Source organism: Mycteria americana, chromosome 8 (assembly GCF_035582795.1).
Source record: "Mycteria americana isolate JAX WOST 10 ecotype Jacksonville Zoo and Gardens chromosome 8, USCA_MyAme_1.0, whole genome shotgun sequence".
In the NCBI taxonomy this organism is placed as follows: Eukaryota; Metazoa; Chordata; class Aves; order Ciconiiformes; family Ciconiidae; genus Mycteria; species Mycteria americana.
This window is the reverse complement of record NC_134372.1, coordinates 23,667,926-23,685,664: the sequence shown is the minus strand read 5'-3', so window position 1 is coordinate 23,685,664 and position 17,739 is coordinate 23,667,926.

Below are 17,739 nucleotides of genomic sequence, written 5' to 3'. Positions count from 1 at the left end.
AACCGGGCTCTGCGAGAGAGAAATACAGTGTTGCCCCTGTAGCAACGAAAGCTTTTGTAGAAAGCGAATGTCTGTCTAGCAGCGAATATAGTTCCAAGAGACAGTGAAAACCAGCTACAGCTTTCCGTGCTGGCAGCTTTCCTGTGGGCGCAATCGCTGGACGTTTCGAATTTGGCAACCGGGCTCTGCGAGAGAGAAATACACAGTGTTGCCCCTTTACCAACGAAAGCTTTTGTAGAAAGCGAATGTCTGTCTATCAGCAAATGCAGTTCCAAGAGACAGTGAAAACCAGCTACAGCTTTCTGTGCTGGCAGCTTTCCTGTGGGCGCAATCGCTGGACGTTTCGAATTTGGCAACTGGGCTCTGCGAGACAGAAATACACAGTGTTGCCCCTTTACGAAGGCAAGGTTTTGCAGAAAGCGAATGTCTGTCTAGCAGCGAATGTAGTTCCAAGAGACAGTGAAAACCAGCTACAGCTTTCCGTGCTGGCAGCTTTCCTGTGGGCGCAATCGCTGGACGTTTCGAATTTGGCAACCGGGCTCTGCGAGAGAGAAATACACAGTCTTGCCCCTTTACCAACAAAAGATTTTGTAGAAAGCGAATGTCTGTCTATCAGCGAATGCAGTTCCAAGGGGCAGTGAAAACCAGCTACAGCTTTCCGTGCTGGCAGCTTTCCTGTGGGCTCAATCGCTGGACGTTTCGAATTTGGCAGCCGGGCTCTGCGAGAGAGAAATACACAGTGTTGCCCCTTTACGAAGGCAAGGTTTTGCAGAAAGCGAATGTCTGTCTAGCAGCAAATGTAGTTCCAAGAGACAGTGAAAACCAGCTACAGCTTTCCATGCTGGCAGCTTTCCTGTGGGCGCAATCGCTGGACGTTTCGAATTTGTCAGCCGGGCTCTGCGAGAGAGAAATACACAGTGTTGCCCCTTTACGAAGGCAAGGTTTTGCAGAAAGCGAATGTCTGTCTATCAGCGAATGCAGTTCCAAGGGGCAGTGAAAACCAGCTACAGCTTTCCGTGCTGGCAGCTTTCCTGTGGGCGCAATCGCTGGACGTTTCGAATTTGGCAACCGGGCTCTGCGAGACAGAAATACACAGTGTTGCGCCTTCACCAAGCAAAGATTTTGTAGAAAGCGAATGTCTGTCTATCAGCGAATGCAGTTCCAAGGGGAAGTGAAAACCAGCTACAGCTTTCCGTGCTGGCAGCTTTCCTGTGGGCGCAATCGCTGGACGTTTCGAATTTGGCAGCCGGGCTCTGCGAGAGAGAAATACACAGTCTTGCCCCTTTACGAAGGCAAGGTTTTGCAGAAAGCGAATGTCTGTCTATTAGCGAATGTAGTTCCAAGAGACAGTGAAAACCAGCTACAGCTTTCCTTGCTGGCAGCTTTCCTGTGGGCGCAATCGCTGGACGTTTCGAATTTGTCAGCCGGGCTCTGCGAGAGAGAAATACACAGTGTTGCCCCTTTACGAAGGCAAGGTTTTGCAGAAAGCGAATGTCTGTCTATCAGCGAATGCAGTTCCAAGGGGCAGTGAAAACCAGCTACAGCTTTCCGTGCTGGCAGCTTTCCTGTGGGCGCAATCGCTGGACGTTTCGAATTTGGCAACTGGGCTCTGCGAGAGAGAAATACACAGTGTTGCCCCTTTACCCACGAAAGCTTTTGTAGAAAGCGAATGTCTGTCTATCAGCGAATGCAGTTCCAAGGGGCAGTGAAAACCAGCTACAGCTTTCCGTGCTGGCAGCTTTCCTGTGGGCGCAATCGCTGGACGTTTCGAATTTGGCAACCGGGCTCTGCGAGAGAGAAATACACAGTGTTGTCCCTTTACCAACAAAAGCTTTTGTAGAAAGCGAATGTCTGTCTATCAGCGAATGCAGTTCCAAGGGGCAGTGAAAACCAGCTACAGCTTTCCGTGCTGGCAGCTTTCCTGTGGGCGCAATCGCTGGACGTTTCGAATTTGGCAGCCGGGCTCTGCGAGAGAGAAATACACAGTGTTGCCCCTTTAGCAACGAAAGCTTTTGTAGAAAGCGAATGTCTGTCTATCAGCGAATGCAGTTCCAAGGGGCAGTGAAAACCAGCTACAGCTTTCCGTGCTGGCAGCTTTCCTGTGGGCGCAATCGCTGGACGTTTCGAATTTGGCAACCGGGCTCTGCGAGACAGAAATACACAGTGTTGCCCCTTCACCAAGCAAAGATTTTGTAGAAAGCGAATGTCTGTCTATCAGCGAATGCAGTTCCAAGGGGCAGTGAAAACCAGCTACAGCTTTCCGTGCTGGCAGCTTTCCTGTGGGCGCAATCGCTGGACGTTTCGAATTTGGCAACTGGGCTCTGCGAGAGAGAAATACACAGTGTTGCCCCTTTACCCACGAAAGCTTTTGTAGAAAGCGAATGTCTGTCTATCAGCGAATGCAGTTCCAAGGGGCAGTGAAAACCAGCTACAGCTTTCCGTGCTGGCAGCTTTCCTGTGGGCGCAATCGCTGGACGTTTCGAATTTGGCAACCGGGCTCTGCGAGAGAGAAATACACAGTGTTGCCCCTTTACCAACGAAAGCTTTTGTAGAAAGCGAATGTCTGTCTATCAGCAAATGCAGTTCCAAGAGACAGTGAAAACCAGCTAGAGCTTTCTGTGCTGGCAGCTTTCCTGTGGGCGCAATCGCTGGATGTTTCGAATTTGGCAACTGGGCTCTGCGAGACAGAAATACACAGTGTTGCCCCTTTACGAAGGCAAGGTTTTGCAGAAAGCGAATGTCTGTCTAGCAGCGAATGTAGTTCCAAGAGACAGTGAAAACCAGCTACAGCTTTCCGTGCTGGCAGCTTTCCTGTGGGCGCAATCGCTGGACGTTTCGAATTTGGCAACCGGGCTCTGCGAGAGAGAAATACACTGTGTTGCCCCTTTACCAACGAAAGCTTTTGTAGAAAGCGAATGTCTGTCTATCAGCGAATGCAGTTCCAAGGGGCAGTGAAAACCAGCTACAGCTTTCCGTGCTGGCAGCTTTCCTGTGGGCGCAATCGCTGGACGTTTCGAATTTGGCAACCGGGCTCTGCGAGAGAGAAATACACAGTCTTGCCCCTTTACCAACAAAAGATTTTGTAGAAAGCGAATGTCTGTCTATCAGCGAATGCAGTTCCAAGGGGCAGTGAAAACCAGCTACAGCTTTCCGTGCTGGCAGCTTTCCTGTGGGCGCAATCGCTGGACGTTTCGAATTTGGCAGCCGGGCTCTGCGAGAGAGAAATACACAGTCTTGCCCCTTTACGAAGGCAAGGTTTTGCAGAAAGCGAATGTCTGTCTATTAGCGAATGTAGTTCCAAGAGACAGTGAAAACCAGCTACAGCTTTCCTTGCTGGCAGCTTTCCTGTGGGCGCAATCGCTGGACGTTTCGAATTTGTCAGCCGGGCTCTGCGAGAGAGAAATACACAGTGTTGCCCCTTTACGAAGGCAAGGTTTTGCAGAAAGCGAATGTCTGTCTATCAGCGAATGCAGTTCCAAGGGGCAGTGAAAACCAGCTACAGCTTTCCGTGCTGGCAGCTTTCCTGTGGGCGCAATCGCTGGACGTTTCGAATTTGGCAACCGGGCTCTGCGAGACAGAAATACACAGTGTTGCCCCTTTACCAACGAAAGCTTTTGTATAAAGCGAATGTCTGTCTATCAGCAAATGCAGTTCCAAGAGACAGTGAAAACCAGCTAGAGCTTTCTGTGCTGGCAGCTTTCCTGTGGGCGCAATCGCTGGACGTTTCGAATTTGGCAACTGGGCTCTGCGAGACAGAAATACACAGTGTTGCCCCTTTACGAAGGCAAGGTTTTGCAGAAAGCGAATGTCTGTCTAGCAGCGAATGTAGTTCCAAGAGACAGTGAAAACCAGCTACAGCTTTCCGTGCTGGCAGCTTTCCTGTGGGCGCAATCGCTGGACGTTTCGAATTTGTCAGCCGGGCTCTGCGAGAGAGAAATACACAGTGTTGCCCCTTTACGAAGGCAAGGTTTTGCAGAAAGCGAATGTCTGTCTATCAGCGAATGCAGTTCCAAGGGGCAGTGAAAACCAGCTACAGCTTTCCGTGCTGGCAGCTTTCCTGTGGGCGCAATCGCTGGACGTTTCGAATTTGGCAACTGGGCTCTGCGAGAGAGAAATACACAGTGTTGCCCCTTTACCCACGAAAGCTTTTGTAGAAAGCGAATGTCTGTCTATCAGCGAATGCAGTTCCAAGGGGCAGTGAAAACCAGCTACAGCTTTCCGTGCTGGCAGCTTTCCTGTGGGCGCAATCGCTGGACGTTTCGAATTTGGCAACCGGGCTCTGCGAGAGAGAAATACACAGTGTTGCCCCTGTAGCAACGAAAGCTTTTGTAGAAAGCGAATGTCTGTCTATCAGCGAATGCAGTTCCAAGGGGCAGTGAAAACCAGCTACAGCTTTCCTTGCTGGCAGCTTTCCTGTGGGCGCAATCGCTGGACGTTTCGAATTTGTCAGCCGGGCTCTGCGAGAGAGAAATACACAGTGTTGCCCCTTTACGAAGGCAAGGTTTTGCAGAAAGCGAATGTCTGTCTATCAGCGAATGCAGTTCCAAGGGGCAGTGAAAACCAGCTACAGCTTTCCGTGCTGGCAGCTTTCCTGTGGGCGCAATCGCTGGACGTTTCGAATTTGGCAACTGGGCTCTGCGAGAGAGAAATACACAGTGTTGCCCCTTTACCCACGAAAGCTTTTGTAGAAAGCGAATGTCTGTCTATCAGCGAATGCAGTTCCAAGGGGCAGTGAAAACCAGCTACAGCTTTCCGTGCTGGCAGCTTTCCTGTGGGCGCAATCGCTGGACGTTTCGAATTTGGCAACCGGGCTCTGCGAGAGAGAAATACACAGTGTTGCCCCTTTACGAAGGCAAGGTTTTGCAGAAAGCGAATGTCTGTCTATCAGCGAATGCAGTTCCAAGGGGCAGTGAAAACCAGCTACAGCTTTCCGTGCTGGCAGCTTTCCTGTGGGCGCAATCGCTGGACGTTTCGAATTTGGCAACCGGGCTCTGCGAGACAGAAATACACAGTGTTGCGCCTTCACCAAGCAAAGATTTTGTAGAAAGCGAATGTCTGTCTATCAGCGAATGCAGTTCCAAGGGGAAGTGAAAACCAGCTACAGCTTTCCGTGCTGGCAGCTTTCCTGTGGGCGCAATCGCTGGACGTTTCGAATTTGGCAGCCGGGCTCTGCGAGAGAGAAATACACAGTCTTGCCCCTTTACGAAGGCAAGGTTTTGCAGAAAGCGAATGTCTGTCTATTAGCGAATGTAGTTCCAAGAGACAGTGAAAACCAGCTACAGCTTTCCTTGCTGGCAGCTTTCCTGTGGGCGCAATCGCTGGACGTTTCGAATTTGTCAGCCGGGCTCTGCGAGAGAGAAATACACAGTGTTGCCCCTTTACGAAGGCAAGGTTTTGCAGAAAGCGAATGTCTGTCTATCAGCGAATGCAGTTCCAAGGGGCAGTGAAAACCAGCTACAGCTTTCCGTGCTGGCAGCTTTCCTGTGGGCGCAATCGCTGGACGTTTCGAATTTGGCAACTGGGCTCTGCGAGAGAGAAATACACAGTGTTGCCCCTTTACCCACGAAAGCTTTTGTAGAAAGCGAATGTCTGTCTATCAGCGAATGCAGTTCCAAGGGGCAGTGAAAACCAGCTACAGCTTTCCGTGCTGGCAGCTTTCCTGTGGGCGCAATCGCTGGACGTTTCGAATTTGGCAACCGGGCTCTGCGAGAGAGAAATACAAAGTGTTGTCCCTTTACCAACAAAAGCTTTTGTAGAAAGCGAATGTCTGTCTATCAGCGAATGCAGTTCCAAGGGGCAGTGAAAACCAGCTACAGCTTTCCGTGCTGGCAGCTTTCCTGTGGGCGCAATCGCTGGACGTTTCGAATTTGGCAACCGGGCTCTGCGAGAGAGAAATACACAGTGTTGCCCCTTTACCAACGAAAGCTTTTGTATAAAGCGAATGTCTGTCTATCAGCAAATGCAGTTCCAAGAGACAGTGAAAACCAGCTAGAGCTTTCTGTGCTGGCAGCTTTCCTGTGGGCGCAATCGCTGGACGTTTCGAATTTGGCAACTGGGCTCTGCGAGACAGAAATACACAGTGTTGCCCCTTTACGAAGGCAAGGTTTTGCAGAAAGCGAATGTCTGTCTAGCAGCGAATGTAGTTCCAAGAGACAGTGAAAACCAGCTACAGCTTTCCGTGCTGGCAGCTTTCCTGTGGGCGCAATCGCTGGACGTTTCGAATTTGTCAGCCGGGCTCTGCGAGAGAGAAATACACTGTGTTGCCCCTTTACCAACGAAAGCTTTTGTAGAAAGCGAATGTCTGTCTATCAGCGAATGCAGTTCCAAGGGGCAGTGAAAACCAGCTACAGCTTTCCGTGCTGGCAGCTTTCCTGTGGGCGCAATCGCTGGACGTTTCGAATTTGGCAACCGGGCTCTGCGAGAGAGAAATACACAGTCTTGCCCCTTTACCAACAAAAGATTTTGTAGAAAGCGAATGTCTGTCTATCAGCGAATGCAGTTCCAAGGGGCAGTGAAAACCAGCTACAGCTTTCCGTGCTGGCAGCTTTCCTGTGGGCGCAATCGCTGGACGTTTCGAATTTGGCAGCCGGGCTCTGCGAGAGAGAAATACACAGTGTTGCCCCTTTACCAACGAAAGCGTTTGTAGAAAGCGAATGTCTGTCTATCAGCGAATGCAGTTCCAAGGGGCAGTGAAAACCAGCTACAGCTTTCCGTGCTGGCAGCTTTCCTGTGGGCGCAATCGCTGGACGTTTCGAATTTGGCAACTGGGCTCTGCTAGAGAGAAATACACAGTGTTGCCCCTTTACGAAGGCAAGGTTTTGCAGAAAGCGAATGTCTGTCTAGCAGCGAATGTAGTTCCAAGAGACAGTGAAAACCAGCTACAGCTTTCCGTGCTGGCAGCTTTCCTGTGGGCGCAATCGCTGGACGTTTCGAATTTGGCAACCGGGCTCTGCCAGAGAGAAATACACTGTGTTGCCCCTGTACCAACGAAAGCTTTTGTAGAAAGCGAATGTCTGTCTATCAGCGAATGCAGTTCCAAGGGGCAGTGAAAACCAGCTACAGCTTTCCGTGCTGGCAGCTTTCCTGTGGGCGCAATCGCTGGACGTTTCGAATTTGGCAACCGGGCTCTGCGAGAGAGAAATACAGAGTCTTGCCCCTTTACCAACAAAAGATTTTGTAGAAAGCGAATGTCTGTCTATCAGCGAATGCAGTTCCAAGGGGCAGTGAAAACCAGCTACAGCTTTCCGTGCTGGCAGCTTTCCTGTGGGCGCAATCGCTGGACGTTTCGAATTTGGCAACCGGGCTCTGCGAGAGAGAAATACAGAGTCTTGCCCCTTTACCAACAAAAGATTTTGTAGAAAGCGAATGTCTGTCTATCAGCGAATGCAGTTCCAAGGGGCAGTGAAAACCAGCTACAGCTTTCCGTGCTGGCAGCTTTCCTGTGGGCGCAATCGCTGGACGTTTCGAATTTGTCAGCCGGGCTCTGCGAGAGAGAAATACACAGTGTTGCCCTTTTACGAAGGCAAGGTTTTGCAGAAAGCGAATGTCTGTCTATCAGCGAATGCAGTTCCAAGGGGCAGTGAAAACCAGCTACAGCTTTCCGTGCTGGCAGCTTTCCTGTGGGCGCAATCGCTGGACGTTTCGAATTTGGCAACCGGGCTCTGCGAGAGAGAAATACACAGTGTTGCCCCTTTACCCACGAAAGCTTTTGTAGAAAGCGAATGTCTGTCTATCAGCAAATGCAGTTCCAAGAGACAGTGAAAACCAGCTACAGCTTTCTGTGCTGGCAGCTTTCCTGTGGGCGCAATCGCTGGACGTTTCGAATTTGGCAACCGGGCTCTGCGAGAGAGAAATACACAGTGTTGCCCCTTTACGAAGGCAAGGTTTTGCAGAAAGCGAATGTCTGTCTAGCAGCGAATGTAGTTCCAAGAGACAGTGAAAACCAGCTACAGTTTTCCGTGCTGGCAGCTTTCCTGTGGGCGCAATCACTGGACGTTTCGAATTTGTCAGCCGGGCTCTGCGAGAGAGCAATAGACAGTGTTACCTCTTTACGAAGGCAAGGTTTTGCAGAAAGCGAATGTCTGTCTAGCAGCGAATGTAGTTCCAAGAGACAGTGAAAACCAGCTACAGCTTTCCGTGCTGGCAGCTTTCCTGTGGGCGCAATCGCTGGACGTTTCGAATTTGGCAACCGGGCTCTGCGAGAGAGAAATACACAGTGTTGCCCCTTTACCCACGAAAGATTTTGTAGAAAGCGAATGTCTGTCTATCAGCGAATGCAGTTCCAAAGGGGCAGTGAAAACCAGCTACAGCTTTCCGTGCTGGCAGCTTTCCTGTGGGCGCAATCGCTGGACGTTTCGAATTTGGCAGCCGGGCTCTGCGAGAGAGAAATACACAGTCTTGCCCCTTTACGAAGGCAAGGTTTTGCAGAAAGCGAATGTCTGTCTATTAGCGAATGTAGTTCCAAGAGACAGTGAAAACCAGCTACAGCTTTCCTTGCTGGCAGCTTTCCTGTGGGCGCAATCGCTGGACGTTTCGAATTTGTCAGCCGGGCTCTGCGAGAGAGAAATACACAGTGTTGCCCCTTTACCAACGAAAGCTTTTGTATAAAGCGAATGTCTGTCTATCAGCAAATGCAGTTCCAAGAGACAGTGAAAACCAGCTACAGCTTTCTGTGCTGGCAGCTTTCCTGTGGGCGCAATCGCTGGACGTTTCGAATTTGGCAACTGGGCTCTGCGAGACAGAAATACACAGTGTTGCCCCTTTACGAAGGCAAGGTTTTGCAGAAAGCGAATGTCTGTCTAGCAGCGAATGTAGTTCCAAGAGACAGTGAAAACCAGCTACAGCTTTCCGTGCTGGCAGCTTTCCTGTGGGCGCAATCGCTGGACGTTTCGAATTTGGCAACCGGGCTCTGCGAGAGAGAAATACACTGTGTTGCCCCTTTACCAACGAAAGCTTTTGTAGAAAGCGAATGTCTGTCTATCAGCGAATGCAGTTCCAAGGGGCAGTGAAAACCAGCTACAGCTTTCCGTGCTGGCAGCTTTCCTGTGGGCGCAATCGCTGGACGTTTCGAATTTGGCAACCGGGCTCTGCGAGAGAGATACACAGTCTTGCCCCTTTACCAACAAAAGATTTTGTAGAAAGCGAATGTCTGTCTATCAGCGAATGCAGTTCCAAGGGGCAGTGAAAACCAGCTACAGCTTTCCGTGCTGGCAGCTTTCCTGTGGGCGCAATCGCTGGACGTTTCGAATTTGGCAGCCGGGCTCTGCGAGAGAGAAATACACAGTCTTGCCCCTTTACCAACGAAAGCTTTTGTAGAAAGCGAATGTCTGTCTATCAGCGAATGCAGTTCCAAGGGGCAGTGAAAACCAGCTACAGCTTTCCGTGCTGGCAGCTTTCCTGTGGGCGCAATCGCTGGACGTTTCGAATTTGGCAACCGGGCTCTGCGAGAGAGAAATACACAGTGTTGCCCCTGTAGCAACGAAAGCTTTTGTAGAAAGCGAATGTCTGTCTAGCAGCGAATGTAGTTCCAAGAGACAGTGAAAACCAGCTACAGCTTTCCGTGCTGGCAGCTTTCCTGTGGGCGCAATCGCTGGACGTTTCGAATTTGGCAACCGGGCTCTGCGAGAGAGAAATACAAAGTGTTGCCCCTTTACCAACGAAAGCTTTTGTAGAAAGCGAATGTCTGTCTATCAGCGAATGCAGTTCCAAGGGGCAGTGAAAACCAGCTACAGTTTTCCGTGCTGGCAGCTTTCCTGTGGGCGCAATCGCTGGACGTTTCGAATTTGGCAACCGGGCTCTGCGAGAGAGAAATACAGAGTCTTGCCCCTTTACCAACAAAAGATTTTGTAGAAAGCGAATGTCTGTCTATCAGCGAATGCAGTTCCAAGGGGCAGTGAAAACCAGCTACAGCTTTCCGTGCTGGCAGCTTTCCTGTGGGCGCAATCGCTGGACGTTTCGAATTTGTCAGCCGGGCTCTGCGAGAGAGAAATACACAGTGTTGCCCCTTTACGAAGGCAAGGTTTTGCAGAAAGCGAATGTCTGTCTATCAGCGAATGCAGTTCCAAGGGGCAGTGAAAACCAGCTACAGCTTTCCGTGCTGGCAGCTTTCCTGTGGGCGCAATCGCTGGACGTTTCGAATTTGGCAACTGGGCTCTGCGAGACAGAAATACACAGTGTTGCCCCTTTACGAAGGCAAGGTTTTGCAGAAAGCGAATGTCTGTCTAGCAGCGAATGTAGTTCCAAGAGACAGTGAAAACCAGCTACAGCTTTCCGTGCTGGCAGCTTTCCTGTGGGCGCAATCGCTGGACGTTTCGAATTTGGCAACCGGGCTCTGCGAGAGAGAAATACACAGTCTTGCCCCTTTACCAACAAAAGATTTTGTAGAAAGCGAATGTCTGTCTATCAGCGAATGCAGTTCCAAGGGGCAGTGAAAACCAGCTACAGCTTTCCGTGCTGGCAGCTTTCCTGTGGGCGCAATCGCTGGACGTTTCGAATTTGGCAGCCGGGCTCTGCGAGAGAGAAATACACAGTGTTGCCCCTTTACCCACGAAAGCTTTTGTAGAAAGCGAATGTCTGTCTATCAGCGAATGCAGTTCCAAGGGGCAGTGAAAACCAGCTACAGCTTTCCGTGCTGGCAGCTTTCCTGTGGGCGCAATCGCTGGACGTTTCGAATTTGGCAACCGGGCTCTGCGAGAGAGAAATACACAGTGTTGCCCCTTTACCCACGAAAGCTTTTGTAGAAAGCGAATGTCTGTCTAGCAGCGAATGTAGTTCCAAGAGACAGTGAAAACCAGCTACAGCTTTCCGTGCTGGCAGCTTTCCTGTGGGCGCAATCGCTGGACGTTTCGAATTTGGCAGCCGGGCTCTGCGAGAGAGAAATACACAGTCTTGCCCCTTTACGAAGGCAAGGTTTTGCAGAAAGCGAATGTCTGTCTATTAGCGAATGTAGTTCCAAGAGACAGTGAAAACCAGCTACAGCTTTCCTTGCTGGCAGCTTTCCTGTGGGCGCAATCGCTGGACGTTTCGAATTTGTCAGCCGGGCTCTGCGAGAGAGAAATACACAGTGTTGCCCCTTTACGAAGGCAAGGTTTTGCAGAAAGCGAATGTCTGTCTATCAGCGAATGCAGTTCCAAGAGACAGTGAAAACCAGCTACAGCTTTCCGTGCTGGCAGCTTTCCTGTGGGCGCAATCGCTGGACGTTTCGAATTTGGCAACTGGGCTCTGCGAGAGAGAAATACACAGTGTTGCCCTTTACCCACGAAAGCTTTTGTAGAAAGCGAATGTCTGTCTATCAGCGAATGCAGTTCCAAGGGGCAGTGAAAACCAGCTACAGCTTTCCGTGCGGGCAGCTTTCCTGTGGGCGCAATCGCTGGACGTTTCGAATTTGGCAACCGGGCTCTGCGAGACAGAAATACACAGTGTTGCCCCTTCACCAAGCAAAGATTTTGTAGAAAGCGAATGTCTGTCTATCAGCGAATGCAGTTCCAAGGGGCAGTGAAAACCAGCTACAGCTTTCCGTGCTGGCAGCTTTCCTGTGGGCGCAATCGCTGGACGTTTCGAATTTGGCAACTGGGCTCTGCGAGAGAGAAATACACAGTGTTGCCCCTTTACCCACGAAAGCTTTTGTAGAAAGCGAATGTCTGTCTATCAGCGAATGCAGTTCCAAGGGGCAGTGAAAACCAGCTACAGCTTTCCGTGCTGGCAGCTTTCCTGTGGGCGCAATCGCTGGACGTTTCGAATTTGGCAACCGGGCTCTGCGAGAGAGAAATACACAGTGTTGTCCCTTTACCAACAAAAGCTTTTGTAGAAAGCGAATGTCTGTCTATCAGCGAATGCAGTTCCAAGGGGCAGTGAAAACCAGCTACAGCTTTCCGTGCTGGCAGCTTTCCTGTGGGCGCAATCGCTGGACGTTTCGAATTTGTCAGCCGGCCTCTGCGAGAGAGAAATACACAGTGTTGCCCCTTTACCAACGAAAGCTTTTGTAGAAAGCGAATGTCTGTCTATCAGCGAATGCAGTTCCAAGAGACAGTGAAAACCAGCTACAGCTTTCCGTGCTGGCAGCTTTCCTGTGGGCGCAATCGCTGGACGTTTCGAATTTGGCAGCCGGGCTCTGCGAGAGAGAAATACACAGTGTTGCCCCTTTACGAAGGCAAGGTTTTGCAGAAAGCGAATGTCTGTCTATCAGCGAATGCAGTTCCAAGGGGCAGTGAAAACCAGCTACAGCTTTCCGTGCTGGCAGCTTTCCTGTGGGCGCAATCGCTGGACGTTTCGAAATTGGCAACTGGGCTCTGCGAGAGAGAAATACACAGTGTTGCCCCTTTACCCACGAAAGCTTTTGTAGAAAGCGAATGTCTGTCTATCAGCGAATGCAGTTCCAAGGGGCAGTGAAAACCAGCTACAGCTTTCCGTGCTGGCAGCTTTCCTGTGGGCGCAATCGCTGGACGTTTCGAATTTGGCAACCGGGCTCTGCGAGAGAGAAATACACAGTCTTGCCCCTTTACCAACGAAAGCTTTTGTATAAAGCGAATGTCTGTCTATCAGCAAATGCAGTTCCAAGAGACAGTGAAAACCAGCTACACCTTTCTGTGCTGGCAGCTTTCCTGTGGGCGCAATCGCTGGACGTTTCGAATTTGGCAACTGGGCTCTGCGAGACAGAAATACACAGTGTTGCCCCTTTACGAAGGCAAGGTTTTGCAGAAAGCGAATGTCTGTCTAGCAGCGAATGTAGTTCCAAGAGACAGTGAAAACCAGCTACAGCTTTCCGTGCTGGCAGCTTTCCTGTGGGCGCAATCGCTGGACGTTTCGAATTTGTCAGCCGGGCTCTGCGAGAGAGAAATACACTGTGTTGCCCCTTTACCAACGAAAGCTTTTGTAGAAAGCGAATGTCTGTCTATCAGCGAATGCAGTTCCAAGGGGCAGTGAAAACCAGCTACAGCTTTCCGTGCTGGCAGCTTTCCTGTGGGCGCAATCGCTGGACGTTTCGAATTTGGCAACCGGGCTCTGCGAGAGAGAAATACACAGTCTTGCCCCTTTACCAACAAAAGATTTTGTAGAAAGCGAATGTCTGTCTATCAGCGAATGCAGTTCCAAGGGGCAGTGAAAACCAGCTACAGCTTTCCGTGCTGGCAGCTTTCCTGTGGGCGCAATCGCTGGACGTTTCGAATTTGGCAGCCGGGCTCTGCGAGAGAGAAATACACAGTCTTGCCCCTTTACCAACGAAAGCTTTTGTAGAAAGCGAATGTCTGTCTATCAGCGAATGCAGTTCCAAGGGGCAGTGAAAACCAGCTACAGCTTTCCGTGCTGGCAGCTTTCCTGTGGGCGCAATCGCTGGACGTTTCGAATTTGGCAACCGGGCTCTGCGAGAGAGAAATACACAGTGTTGCCCCTGTAGCAACGAAAGCTTTTGTAGAAAGCGAATGTCTGTCTAGCAGCGAATATAGTTCCAAGAGACAGTGAAAACCAGCTACAGCTTTCCGTGCTGGCAGCTTTCCTGTGGGCGCAATCGCTGGACGTTTCGAATTTGGCAACCGGGCTCTGCGAGAGAGAAATACACAGTGTTGCCCCTTTACCAACGAAAGCTTTTGTAGAAAGCGAATGTCTGTCTATCAGCAAATGCAGTTCCAAGAGACAGTGAAAACCAGCTACAGCTTTCTGTGCTGGCAGCTTTCCTGTGGGCGCAATCGCTGGACGTTTCGAATTTGGCAACTGGGCTCTGCGAGACAGAAATACACAGTATTGCCCCTTTACGAAGGCAAGGTTTTGCAGAAAGCGAATGTCTGTCTAGCAGCGAATGTAGTTCCAAGAGACAGTGAAAACCAGCTACAGCTTTCCGTGCTGGCAGCTTTCCTGTGGGCGCAATCGCTGGACGTTTCGAATTTGGCAACCGGGCTCTGCGAGAGAGAAATACACAGTCTTGCCCCTTTACCAACAAAAGATTTTGTAGAAAGCGAATGTCTGTCTATCAGCGAATGCAGTTCCAAGGGGCAGTGAAAACCAGCTACAGCTTTCCGTGCTGGCAGCTTTCCTGTGGGCGCAATCGCTGGACGTTTCGAATTTGGCAGCCGGGCTCTGCGAGAGAGAAATACACAGTGTTGCCCCTTTACCAACGAAAGCTTTTGTAGAAAGCGAATGTCTGTCTATCAGCGAATGCAGTTCCAAGGGGCAGTGAAAACCAGCTACAGCTTTCCGTGCTGGCAGCTTTCCTGTGGGCGCAATCGCTGGACGTTTCGAATTTGGCAACCGGGCTCTGCGAGAGAGAAATACACAGTGTTGCCCCTTTACCCACGAAAGCTTTTGTAGAAAGCGAATGTCTGTCTAGCAGCGAATGTAGTTCCAAGAGACAGTGAAAACCAGCTACAGCTTTCCATGCTGGCAGCTTTCCTGTGGGCGCAATCGCTGGACGTTTCGAATTCGTCAGCCGGGCTCTGCGAGAGAGAAATACACAGTGTTGCCCCTTTACGAAGGCAAGGTTTTGCAGAAAGCGAATGTCTGTCTATCAGCGAATGCAGTTCCAAGGGGCAGTGAAAACCAGCTACAGCTTTCCGTGCTGGCAGCTTTCCTGTGGGCGCAATCGCTGGACGTTTCGAATTTGGCAACCGGGCTCTGCGAGACAGAAATACACAGTGTTGCCCCTGTAGCAACGAAAGCTTTTGTAGAAAGCGAATGTCTGTCTAGCAGCGAATGTAGTTCCAAGAGACAGTGAAAACCAGCTACAGCTTTCCGTGCTGGCAGCTTTCCTGTGGGCGCAATCGCTGGACGTTTCGAATTTGGCAACCGGGCTCTGCGAGACAGAAATACACAGTGTTGCGCCTTCACCAAGCAAAGATTTTGTAGAAAGCGAATGTCTGTCTATCAGCGAATGCAGTTCCAAGGGGAAGTGAAAACCAGCTACAGCTTTCCGTGCTGGCAGCTTTCCTGTGGGCGCAATCGCTGGACGTTTCGAATTTGGCAGCCGGGCTCTGCGAGAGAGAAATACACAGTCTTGCCCCTTTACGAAGGCAAGGTTTTGCAGAAAGCGAATGTCTGTCTATTAGCGAATGTAGTTCCAAGAGACAGTGAAAACCAGCTACAGCTTTCCTTGCTGGCAGCTTTCCTGTGGGCGCAATCGCTGGACGTTTCGAATTTGTCAGCCGGGCTCTGCGAGAGAGAAATACACAGTGTTGCCCCTTTACGAAGGCAAGGTTTTGCAGAAAGCGAATGTCTGTCTATCAGCGAATGCAGTTCCAAGGGGCAGTGAAAACCAGCTACAGCTTTCCGTGCTGGCAGCTTTCCTGTGGGCGCAATCGCTGGACGTTTCGAATTTGGCAACTGGGCTCTGCGAGAGAGAAATACACAGTGTTGCCCCTTTACCCACGAAAGCTTTTGTAGAAAGCGAATGTCTGTCTATCAGCGAATGCAGTTCCAAGGGGCAGTGAAAACCAGCTACAGCTTTCCGTGCTGGCAGCTTTCCTGTGGGCGCAATCGCTGGACGTTTCGAATTTGGCAACCGGGCTCTGCGAGAGAGAAATACACAGTGTTGTCCCTTTACCAACAAAAGCTTTTGTAGAAAGCGAATGTCTGTCTATCAGCGAATGCAGTTCCAAGGGGCAGTGAAAACCAGCTACAGCTTTCCGTGCTGGCAGCTTTCCTGTGGGCGCAATCGCTGGACGTTTCGAATTTGGCAGCCGGGCTCTGCGAGAGAGAAATACACAGTGTTGCCCCTTTACCAACGAAAGCTTTTGTAGAAAGCGAATGTCTGTCTATCAGCGAATGCAGTTCCAAGGGGCAGTGAAAACCAGCTACAGCTTTCCGTGCTGGCAGCTTTCCTGTGGGCGCAATCGCTGGACGTTTCGAATTTGGCAACCGGGCTCTGCGAGACAGAAATACACAGTGTTGCCCCTTCAACAAGCAAAGATTTTGTAGAAAGCGAATGTCTGTCTATCAGCGAATGCAGTTCCAAGGGGCAGTGAAAACCAGCTACAGCTTTCCGTGCTGGCAGCTTTCCTGTGGGCGCAATCGCTGGACGTTTCGAATTTGGCAACTGGGCTCTGCGAGAGAGAAATACACAGTGTTGCCCCTTTACCCACGAAAGCTTTTGTAGAAAGCGAATGTCTGTCTATCAGCGAATGCAGTTCCAAGGGGCAGTGAAAACCAGCTACAGCTTTCCGTGCTGGCAGCTTTCCTGTGGGCGCAATCGCTGGACGTTTCGAATTTGGCAACCGGGCTCTGCGAGAGAGAAATACACAGTGTTGTCCCTTTACCAACAAAAGCTTTTGTAGAAAGCGAATGTCTGTCTATCAGCGAATGCAGTTCCAAGGGGCAGTGAAAACCAGCTACAGCTTTCCGTGCTGGCAGCTTTCCTGTGGGCGCAATCGCTGGACGTTTCGAATTTGTCAGCCGGGCTCTGCGAGAGAGAAATACAGAGTCTTGCCCCTTTACCAACAAAAGATTTTGTAGAAAGCGAATGTCTGTCTATCAGCGAATGCAGTTCCAAGGGGCAGTGAAAACCAGCTACAGCTTTCCGTGCTGGCAGCTTTCCTGTGGGCGCAATCGCTGGACGTTTCGAATTTGTCAGCCGGGCTCTGCGAGAGAGAAATACAGAGTCTTGCCCCTTTACCAACAAAGGATTTTGTAGAAAGCGAATGTCTGTCTATCAGCGAATGCAGTTCCAAGGGGCAGTGAAAACCAGCTACAGCTTTCCGTGCTGGCAGCTTTCCTGTGGGCGCAATCGCTGGACGTTTCGAATTTGTCAGCCGGGCTCTGCGAGAGAGAAATACACAGTGTTGCCCCTTTACGAAGGCAAGGTTTTGCAGAAAGCGAATGTCTGTCTATCAGCGAATGCAGTTCCAAGGGGCAGTGAAAACCAGCTACAGCTTTCCGTGCTGGCAGCTTTCCTGTGGGCGCAATCGCTGGACGTTTCGAATTTGGCAACCGGGCTCTGCGAGAGAGAAATACACAGTGTTGCCCCTTTACCCACGAAAGCTTTTGTAGAAAGCGAATGTCTGTCTATCAGCGAATGCAGTTCCAAGGGGCAGTGAAAACCAGCTACAGCTTTCCGTGCTGGCAGCTTTCCTGTGGGCGCAATCGCTGGACGTTTCGAATTTGGCAACCGGGCTCTGCGAGAGAGAAATACAGAGTCTTGCCCCTTTACCAACAAAAGATTTTGTAGAAAGCGAATGTCTGTCTATCAGCGAATGCAGTTCCAAGGGGCAGTGAAAACCAGCTACAGCTTTCCGTGCTGGCAGCTTTCCTGTGGGCGCAATCGCTGGACGTTTCGAATTTGTCAGCCGGGCTCTGCGAGAGAGAAATACAGAGTCTTGCCCCTTTACCAACAAAGGATTTTGTAGAAAGCGAATGTCTGTCTATCAGCGAATGCAGTTCCAAGGGGCAGTGAAAACCAGCTACAGCTTTCCGTGCTGGCAGCTTTCCTGTGGGCGCAATCGCTGGACGTTTCGAATTTGTCAGCCGGGCTCTGCGAGAGAGAAATACACAGTGTTGCCCCTTTACGAAGGCAAGGTTTTGCAGAAAGCGAATGTCTGTCTATCAGCGAATGCAGTTCCAAGGGGCAGTGAAAACCAGCTACAGCTTTCCGTGCTGGCAGCTTTCCTGTGGGCGCAATCGCTGGACGTTTCGAATTTGGCAACCGGGCTCTGCGAGACAGAAATACACAGTGTTGCCCCTGTAGCAACGAAAGCTTTTGTAGAAAGCGAATGTCTGTCTATCAGCGAATGCAGTTCCAAGGGGCAGTGAAAACCAGCTACA